The following is an 11,224-nucleotide window of genomic DNA, read 5'->3' as shown; positions in this document are numbered from 1 at the left end:
TTCATGATGGAAGAATATCAATTGATCAGGAAGGAGGGATCCCAGTTCTGGTGAATGTTGTTACAATTGGATCTGCAAGAAGTAAGGAGTATGCACCTGCTGCTCTCAATAAATTATGTTTCAACACTACCAGTCTATCAATTGGTTGGATAACAAGGTCAAGATTGCTGAGCTTGGGGCAATAAAGCCACTTGTAGATTTACTGAAAAATGGAACTTCTGGAGGCAAGAAAGATGCAGCATCAGCTTTGTTTAGCTTGTCGTTAATTGATGAAAACAAAGCTCAAATCCATGTTCTTTAACTCTTCCATTGCATATTTCAGACAGAGATCGTGATTATTTAACCCCGCATCAATTCATATGCTCCGATGAGGTTGACGGTCGTGGTCTGCTTCCTCCGCCGGCTGCTATGGTGGCCTCTCGTTCTGGGCGCGGCATTGGTAATGGAGCTGGTCGGATTGGCGCACGTGGAGGAGGGTGCTGGCAGAACAATCGTGGTGGCGGTGGCCGTAACTCTGCTCCTAAGTGTCAGATTTGTTTTGGCTTTGGGCATATTGCTTTGTCTTGCTTTCAAAGGTACAGTAATGCGCCAGGCCCACAGGTTAATTTGGTGCAATCTGGTGGATTGGAGGATGCCACTTTTTCGCACACTTTGCTTCCGGATACCGGGGCGACAGATCATGTTACACTGGATATGAATGCTATGACCAGTGTGGACTCGTATAATGGTGGTGATACTCATACCCCAAAGGCTGAATCCCCAACCCTAAGGGCCCCTCACATTCCGACCCGACAGAGCATGTGGGAGGGTGTAAATCACGGTGACTCAATGGGTTAGTAGGCATGGCCAAATGCTGGTGCGCACAAGGAATCTGCCCACTTTGGACATAATTCTCACACTGCCGCCACTGAGGTTCGAACCTTGGTCTCTTACCCCAAATACTGCCCACTAAACCATTGAGCTAAGCCCGTGCGGGTTGGTGGTGATACTCTCCGTGTAGGGGATGGCGCAAGTTTGGTTATCTCGGGAGTTGGTCACTCCTTTATTTCCACACCCTCTCGTTCCCTTTCTTTGTCTCGTGTGTTTCATGTGCCTGGTTTGTCGCACTCTTTACTGTTAGTTCAGCGGTTTGCTACTAACAATAATGTCTATTTTGAGTTTCACCCCTCTTGTTTTCATGTGAAGTATCGTGATACTAGGGCTGTCTTGCTTACAGGTGGGAGCTCCGGTGGTCTATACATACTTCCTGTCTCGGGTCCAATTGTTCTTCTATCGGCCAAAGCTTCGTTGCGTGTGTGGCAATGTTGTCGCGGCCATCCGCATTCTCGGGTTCTTCGCTATATTTTACGCATTTGTCCTGTTACTACTGAGTCTAGTTTAGAATGTTCGAGTTCTTTATGTTCTGCTTGTCAAATGGGGAAATCCTCCCGCTTTCTGCTTTCTCGTGTTAGTAATAACAGTACTCGAATTCTTGAACTTGTGTATACAGACATTTGGGGTCCTGCCCCTGTTTTATCTAGCGATGGTTTTAAATATTTTGTTTTATTCTTTGACGATTATTCTCGTTGTATGTGGATATATCTGATGCGCTTAAACACTGATATTTATGATATATTTGATAAGTTTCGGTCTCGTGCTAAGCGCTAATTTGCGTGTTCTATTATTTCTATTCAGTCGGATCTTGGTGAGGAATACAAAAAGCTTGGTAAGCTTTTTTCCAATTTAGGTATTCAGCACCGTCAGTCTTGTGGTTATACACATGAGCAGAACGGTTTTGTTGAGCGCCATAACCGACATGTTGTCGAGACTGGTCTGTCTCTTCTTGCTCACTCATCTGTTCCCATGCATTTTTGGTATTTTGCAATTCAGGCTGCTACCTTGATTAATCGGTTGCCTACTTCTGTCTTAAATTTAATAAAGACAACGAAAAAGTAATTTTAAATATAAAATGTAATTGTTAGATTTTAAGCAGTAAAAAGTGAACCACTAAACCAAATAAAACAAAAAAAAAAAAAAAAAAAAAAAAAAAAACTCAGTCATAAACTCTAAAATCGAAACCCTAAATGTAATGTACTTTCAATTTTTTACAAGTGCAATCTTTTAATACTAAGCATGCAAAATGTTAACACTAAATGTGCATATTAAATATGGAAAACTCTGAGAATTGCATATTTTAGTGTTCGAATTTGCATAGTAAAGTTAGTGATAATTACGAATAAGTCATTGCCATTTTTTTTAAAACATTTAATATGATCTGTCCAATTATATCAGATGTAAGGCTAGGATTGGTTCTTATTTCTCTCGTAAGGACTTGTTCTCATTTGATCAAATACATACACACACACACACACACACACACACACACACACACACACACACACACACATATATATATATATATATATATATATATATATATATATATAGGGATGCACTCAGGTGCGAATAAGTGTGCCCAGGAAAGAATATGCGAACGAAACAGTGCGCGACACGTGTCCAAATCTAATTGCTTAAAAAAATGCGGTGGCATTTTCGTAAATAATTGAACATCGAAGTGCAAGTAAAATCACTTACAAGTTCACCTACTTTCACCTATAAGTGCATGTAATTTTGTCTTGTTAGCATTCACTTCCCGCAAACATTCATGCACTTGTGTGTACTTATAACTATAGGTGCAACTATTTATAACTATAGGTGCAAGTACTTATAACTATAGGTGCAAGTACTTATAACTATAGGTGCAACTACTTTCACCTATAAGTGCATGTAATTTTGCCTTGTTAACATTCATTGATCTGAGTTCAGCGGGTAGTAATATCCCTGAAAACCACCTGCAAACATTCATGCACCTAGGCGTAACTACTTATAACTATGTGCGCAACTACTTAGAACTATAAATGCAACTACTTATAACTATAGGTGCACTTAGTATTGATACTCGGTGTAAATTTTTACTTGCACCTATAATACATTTTACATGCACTTGAAATACATTTTACTTGCACATCGATGTTCAATTATTTACGAAAATGCCACCGCGCTTTTTTAAAAAAATCAGTGTTTCTCATAAATTAGATCTGGACACGTGGACGGACAGAATCCATTCCTATTTCACTCCTGGGCGCATTCGCACCTGAGTGCGATAATATATATATATATATATATATATATATATATATATATATATATATATAGAGAATTACATTCAGGTAAAAACACATCTTAACATACAAACGTGTAGACAATATGGAGCCATTGGATGGTCCGGATTGCTCCTATGGATTTCGCGCGTGTGTTATTTTTTTTTTGTGTAGAGGGTTATTTCTGGTATTTTGTTTATGGTGTTTGAGACCTAGTCCACGTAGTCTTTCTTTGTTTCTTCCACGCCCTACACTACTCTGCTCAGGCATTTCGATTCTTGCTCTCATTCCGTCGTTCTTCACGTATCCGGGCATCGCGTTGTTTTCATCTCCGTCCTTTCACTTCCACGTTGCAATGGTAGAAGGTGGGGACCGCGGCACATCGAAGAGACGGGGACCACCGGTTGGAGGTGTCGGCCGAGGTACGTGTTCTCGGTGTTTTTGTTTTTATTTCTTTTTTTATTTTTTGTTGGTGGGTTTTGTTTTTTCGTTCGATTTTGGCTTCTTTTGTTGGGGTTTCCTTCTTTCTACGCATCTTGTGTGGTTTGTTTGGTGGTGAAGGGTGGGTTTGCCGGGTTTTTGCGGGATTTTGGAGTTAGGGTTTCCAATTTTGGGGGTTTTTTTGCATGTCTTTGCTCGTCTAATTTGATTGATGTTTTTTATTATTACGGGTACATTAAGAATGGGATTGGTGTCTGTGTTGTTTTTTTGTTTGCATTTCTGCTGTTTTTTTTTTTTTTTTTTTTTTTTTGCTTGCTTTCGGTCTGCCGTGTTGGTGGTGGGGTGGGGTGGGGTGGGTGGTTGGTTGTGGTGTTCGGGAGTGATGAATTTTGGTTGTTTTTTGTGGGTGTGTAGAAGGTGTGGGTGTAGTGTGGTGTGTGAGTTCAATTGAGTTTTCTCTTTTACTTTGTTATACATTTTTTTTCATTTTTTCCTGTTGTGTTAGCTGGAGTGATGTTGTACAATGTGTAGGGATTTGGGTCTTATGAGAGGTGATATGGGTTTGCCTTCTTTTTCAGTTATTTGTTGGAATTTAATTACCTGAGTTTTTATGTGCTTTTGTTGAACAATATCCATCTCCAATTTTGTGATGGCGCCTCATTAGTGGTTAGTGTCTGTTTATCTGAGCCTTCTCCAATTGCTGCAAAAAATAAAATTAAAAAATAAGAACAACATAAATTAAGGAGAGCATGAATCAATAGGTAAATAGGGTACGCGTACATTAGGAATGTGCTTTTGTTGAGCAATATCCATCTCCAACATGTTTTTTTTGTTTTAATTGTCATGGTCCAAGGGTGTGATCTATTTGATCTGAAATTCAGTGAAAGGTTACTCTCTTAGCCATGTAATTTGTTTGTTTTCATTCTTTTACTGTTATGTGCATTATTGTTGTAGTTGGTTCTTAGTGTTCCTAGCTCATGTTTAATTGTTGAGGTTCTTTAAATTCTTGCTAGTTGATATATTACTGTTGGTCAGTAATTCCATGGAAATCAGGAACTTTACATAGGAAAGAGATTTATGGATGGTAGATGTGTGCATTGTTTGTCGGAGTACTATGCTCGGTTTGGGTTTCATATGCTCAAATGTCTGCCTTGTTGGCTCTGTCTGTTTATATTTGTATATGTGCACGACAGTCTTTTATTGTTTTTTTATGGTTTTCATGGTGTTTGGTAGTTTATATCTACTCTCGGGTTGTTGTAGATGTCCTTAGCGGTCGTATTTGTTGCTCATTTTAAAAAATAAAATTAAAATTTTTCAATTCGATACTCTTAAGTTATATCATGTGTATTGTTGGTGTCTAGTAATCTGATTATTTGCATGCATGTACCTACCATATGAGACAACAATAGAGCAGTTTCGTATGATTCAAATATTTAGTATTATTATTATTCAATCTCAAAGATCCTCAATCATTATGAGCTTTAATTTGTAGCTATTTGTGCTCGGTTGTTTACCGCTATATGTATTCTCGGGTTCTCGTTCTTTTTTTTTTTTTTTTGGGCGGGGGGAGGGGGGGGGGGGGGGTGTACATGGTTTGGTGCAGCTATTTGCTCTATAGTTTCGTAGTACTATGGTGTGGTTAACTTTATTTTTTTTGGGTTTCGTTGTGTGTGCAAACATGTGGATGTTATTGTTGTTTTATTTTCCAGGTAAGAAGTCAAACGTGTGTGTTGGTTCGTTTCTGTAGCTAAAAAAATCCAAGCGCGCCCATTCAGATGGTGGTCCTTCGGAAATATCTAAGGATGATAGTGACTTTGTGTCGCCGCCTAGGGTGGTCCTTTCCAAGATTCAGCCAGAGCCACCACAGGATAATGCCCTCGATTATGGATATTAAATAAATAAATATCACGGAAGTGGCTAGTTGAGTATTAGCTTATATTGTTTGTAAATGAATACGTGGATGCACAGAGGCGTTAATTTGTGTGCACACACATTGTTGATAAAATGTGTGCATCGTCAACTTAATAAATTTCAACCATGTATAGTAACAAAATGATTTTTTTCGTAACTGACTATTGAACTATTAGTTTGTAGGCTTAGTTAATAAACACGTGTGTGCACAGTTGCATTGAATTCTGTCCCTGGATACAAAATAGATATATTTCACTAAAGATACTAATTCAAAAATCTCTTATACGCTTAGTTTTTAATATGTGTGTGCATAACTAAAAAATTACAACCATTGATTAAAACTAAATAAATTTCACATAAGTGAGTAGGTCACTATTAGCTTATAGGCTTTGTAATTACAAACTTGTGTGCCCAACTAACTATTTGAACTATTAGCTTGTAGGCTTAGTTAATAGGCTTATAGGCTTCGCAATTACAAATGTGTGTGCACAATGGCATTATATAGTGTCCAAAGCTCTACTAAATAATTACTAACCATGGGTGAAGTTCAAAACAGACTAGTTCAATATTATCGTATACGCTTAGTTTTTAAATATGTGGGTGCACATTTGTATTAAATAGTGTGCATAGCTCAACAAACTAAATAAATTATGTGCGTGCACAACTAAATACATTTCAACCATGGGTAAAAACTAAATAAATTTAACAGTACTGAGTAGTTCACTATTAGCTTATATGTTTAGTAATAAAAAAGTGTGTGCACAATGGTGTAAAACAGTGTGCATAGCTCAACAAACTAACTTCCAACGATCGGTAAAATTCAAAAGTTTGACGAGTATTTAATTCAACTTCAAATGAAGTTAGTATTCGTATTGTTTTAAACCATAAAGGGCTATTCGTCTGATAGGTCTATTTTGTCTGAACAATTCCGGCTGTCGTGGCCTGGCCTGAACGTAACACACCTCTTATACTTGTCCACTCCCGTAAATTGTATAGAGACAAGCTTGTATCTGCAGAGTCTATATTGTTTGGTTATTAGTGTACACACAGAATAGTAATAAAAGCCAAAATTTTTGTCCCACCGCACTTATCAGTAAAAATTCAAGAAACTAATGGATTCATCCATGCACACAGATTTTCTTAGGCGTGCACCCAACAACGAAAGACTAAATATGATCGCAATCATCAAAAGTAAGGCTTAATAGCTCATATATATGCATCTAGTATTACCTACAGTGTCATCATTTTTTTTAGAGTTAATAGTGCACACATATCTAGTACGTATGACACAAACGTATATAATTAAGAACAGACTGTGTGACTATGTGTGTATTGTATATTGCAGTCAACTGTGCACACTTACAATATAAAGCATGCACACACGTTACTACTATTTTAAATCTGCCCAGTTCTTCGGTGTGCACACGATAATCTAAACTTGTGCACACACGTGGAATCTAAACAGACCAATAACTCAACCATTCAAAATAATAATTTTACTGTGGGGTGTAGGTCTGGTTTGCTTGGTCTACTACTCCTACTATAATTACTATTCTTCAATTTAGATTACATATCAAAATAATAATTTTACCGTAATTAGACTACCATTCAATTGTCTTAATTGCCCTTTTATTCTTAATTAACGATCCTAATATATATTTTTCCTCTTAAATCTCAACCTTTAACCTAAACTAATCTTCTGGCCCATATTTGTCTACTAGTTTGTATTTTAAGGGTGTTTGCATGTGAATGCAACCCTATATATATATATATATATATATATATATGATGTCTGCCTGCACTGTTATTCTTTTACATATCATTAGATTCACTTTGTAATTTTACGTGATACAATTTTAATGTTTAAAAGTTTAATTTGTAATATTTATCTGATCTAATTATCACTATACTTTTTCCATTGCTTTAGTAATTGTAATTTATCCCATATGGACTCCTTGCATTAATACACACCTTTTACCTAAAGCATGGTTCTCAACTGTTTATATATATAACAATTTAAATTAAAGAAAAAATAAACTGAACTTTTCACTAATCAGATAAATATTACAAGTGCAATTTCATAAGTTCAATTCAAAATATATTTTGCACCAAAAATAAAACTAATTAAGATATATTACAATTTTTTTTTTAAAAAAAAAATCTTTTGCCATGTTCTCTTCTTTCTTCTTCTCTATGATTTTATCAAGCTCTTCGTTTATGTATTCCCTTGCCCCTTGAACTGTATCCCTCACAAATCTTTGAAAGGACTCGATCACATTCATCATTAGGTAATTATTGAAGTCTTCATAGATATCTTGCCCATCAATTTCTCCCTCTTTCACCATGCTAAGCGATGCGCTCCCTGATATGCTTACCATTTGCGAGAACAATGTTTTGATTCGTTATTATTAAATTAAACAAATTTTTTCTTAGCTGCTGATCAATGTCAAATTTGGTCCCTTGATTTGCATAGTACATCTTCTTCAATCTTCTTATTGGCTTTTCTTTTGCTCCTCTTTTTTCTTGGTAGCTTCCTTCTCCGATCCTTTGATTTGACCATCCGTTGCTTTTGAAGCATAAAGTCCGTGTCTTAAATGGACATTTGCTTCCTCTTGTAAGTCCAAGTTTTAGACCATGGAGGAGGGTTATACATCGAGTACCCTCTCGGAGTGTACAATCTACCATCCCTATAAATTTAGGTTTTTTTTTAAAAAAAAAATTATAATTCAAAAAACCATAGGCGTCAACTGTAGAACAAACGCATATTGTATGAATTTCTATATTTAAATTTTTGGACACTTTACGCGTTTGTTGTGATAAAAACATACGCGGAAAAGTGCCATCTTTTTCAAAATATAATGTTTTTTAAAAAATTACAAAAAATGTCACGCGTGTATTTTAGTATCTCTTTTTTCAAATCAATGTCAATATATAATTTTTTTTTTTTTTGTCATATACTACCGAATTCATTCTTAGTGTTAAGAAAAAGAGTAGATTAACTAGGGGTAACAACACCTACCAAACCACTATAAATGTATCCTCTCCATCCTACTCTTATACTTAAACTGCGCATACACTTTAAGCAAAGGTTTGCATCCTCAAGCTACAAAACATATTTCGTCAAAATTAGAAAAATCTCTTGGAGATTCAAAAATATGCATTAATCTACCTACTCTAAAACTCCACTATCTACCAATAATCCATCATGTTCACTACCTACTACATCCATTATCTATTCGGTGCCCATATAGACTTTAACAACTCCATAGCGTATTCCCCAACACTCAACATCAACTCGTCGACCCAATCCCAAGTATTATATATAATGATTAATGTTACCACCACTCACCGGTGATAAAATAGGATTAAAATGGCATTTTAAGTGACTATTTTGTGGTACAATTATCGGTGGAGTCCACTTCTGATTTGGGTCAGGTCAAAGTGGATTCGAGTTCTTCGTAGTGAGACGAAGAGATTGATATATTGTACGCTCGAAACGGATAATGGGTGAATGAGATATTGATTCTCAAAGTAGACCCATTTGAGTTGGAAAAATGAAAGGAAAAAGTGAGCTTTTGTCCTACATTGGTTTGGAAAGAGGATTTGTCGCCCTTTTTATACAAGAGCTGTTTTGGAGCTTGTAGAATTGTATAGCATAGAGGCTCTCTCGCGCGCAGGAGGGGGGTGGGGGGGGGGGTGCAAATCAAATTCCAACTAGAAACGAGATCGAAGAGGCTTGATTCAAGCCCGAGCTCTTGTGCGCCGACACCTGCATCGTCCGGAAAGTGACTGGCCTTGCGGGCTAAGTTATGCCAACTTTCGGTATCATTTTCCAACACACTATAGCCACTGGAGATGTGTTGTTTCGGCCTTGCGGGGCCGAAACTGAACAGGCCGAAACTGAACATGGCATGGAGATGTGTTGTTTCGGCCTTGCGGGGCCGAAACTGAACATGGCATTGTGGTTTCGGCCTTGGGGCCGAAACTTGTTGTCTTCGGCCTTGGGGCCGAAACATCTTGTTGTTTCGGCCTGGGGCCGAGACTGATGTTTCGGCTATGGCCGAAGCATGGAGCAACATGGGTTCGGCCTTGGGGGTCGAACCAGCAACATGCTACTCTGCCTTCTTCTTTCAGACCGTTGAAAGATTAAATTCAACAGTTACGAAATTAAATCCTCTATTAATTTCAATTTTTAATATTTGAATTTAAATCTTAGATAATGGTCATGTTCTTTCAAGAGTTACAAAATTGATTTTAATACGAATTTAAATGCCATGATAAATGCTATTCATTCTTTGATCCCTATATAAGAAGGTGTAGAGGGCATAAGTTTTTAACAACAACAAGCAGAGAGCTCACACACGAAATTTTGTTTTCAAGCTTCAAAACACTTCTGCTTCTACTCCTTTCTTAAGCCTAACTGTGTTCAAAGGCTTTGCTCTAGTTCGCCGGGTTCGTTCGTTTGGGTGCTCAAACGTCGAACCGTAGCACGTTTTATCCTGGGAAACCTAGGCCACAGCGCTCCTACCACTTTTGGGAGGTGGCAAATAAGATTTTAAGGAAAGAGTGGTTTCTTGACTCGCGTTAAAAATCCTATACCCAGGCACGAGCCATCTTTTCCTTCTTTTGGTTTTGGATTATGCTTCTAAGCAAAAATCCTCCTCTCTATTTGTTTTGTGGCTAAATTGGGTTTATAATTTGAGGATTATTAGTCCCAATTTTTGGTTTATATATATTGGTATACCTTTTTCGTAGATATATATATATATATATATATATATATATATATATATATATATATATATATATATATATATATATATATATATATATATATATATATATATATATATATATATATCGAATAATATTTTATATATATTTTCGTGTGTATATATAAATATTATTTTGGGATATGAAATCGATTTGATTCATTATTTCCAACACTCACCCCATACCTTCCACACTATTGTGCCAACATCCATATATAACTACCAATAGTTATGCCGTGGAACCGTGTTCACAATGAGCATGGTGAACACGGGATAGATCCATAATTTATAATCTGTAGATTCATAATTTCTATACTGTAGACTCATAACATTTAGACTGTAGATTCATAATTTCTAGATTCATAATTTCTATACTGTAGATTCATAATTTTTATACTGTAGATTCATAATTTCTATACTGTAGATTCATAATTTCTGTACTGTAGATTCATAATATCTGTACTGTGAAGACGAAATAATGTGATTGCAAAGAGAGAAACGTCGTTAATAATAAATGAAAAAAAAAATAAATTATGAATCTACAACATAAAAATTATGGATCTACCCCTGTGTTCACCATGCGCACGATGAACACGTTTTCATAGCATAATTTGCGCATAACTAATCAAGCTAAAAAGAGAAGTTTACCCACAAACGCAAAATTCCTTGCCCCGAGCCGGGTTTTCACACCTCGGCCCAACAGGAAATTAATTAAATAATATTTTTTGGCTACAAGCAAGAAGCAACGGATGATCATAAGCATCATGCCCTATTTAAAAAACGATACATGGGAGCTTCAAGCTTGTGCCATGTTCATACCAAAAGTCAATTAGGGTGTTTTGAGGAGAATTGATTGTATTATATTTTCTGAACTTGATTACAATGAGATCAGATGATGTGAATATATAGAATAGAGAGTCACAGTGTGACAATGATAAGAAGTAGAGAGTCACAGTGTGA

Source organism: Ipomoea nil, unplaced genomic scaffold (assembly GCF_001879475.1).
Source record: "Ipomoea nil cultivar Tokyo-kokei standard unplaced genomic scaffold, Asagao_1.1 scaffold2144, whole genome shotgun sequence".
NCBI classification, from domain to species: Eukaryota; Viridiplantae; Streptophyta; class Magnoliopsida; order Solanales; family Convolvulaceae; genus Ipomoea; species Ipomoea nil.
The sequence above is the reverse complement of the archived record's forward strand: the minus strand, read 5'-3'. Positions refer to the sequence as shown.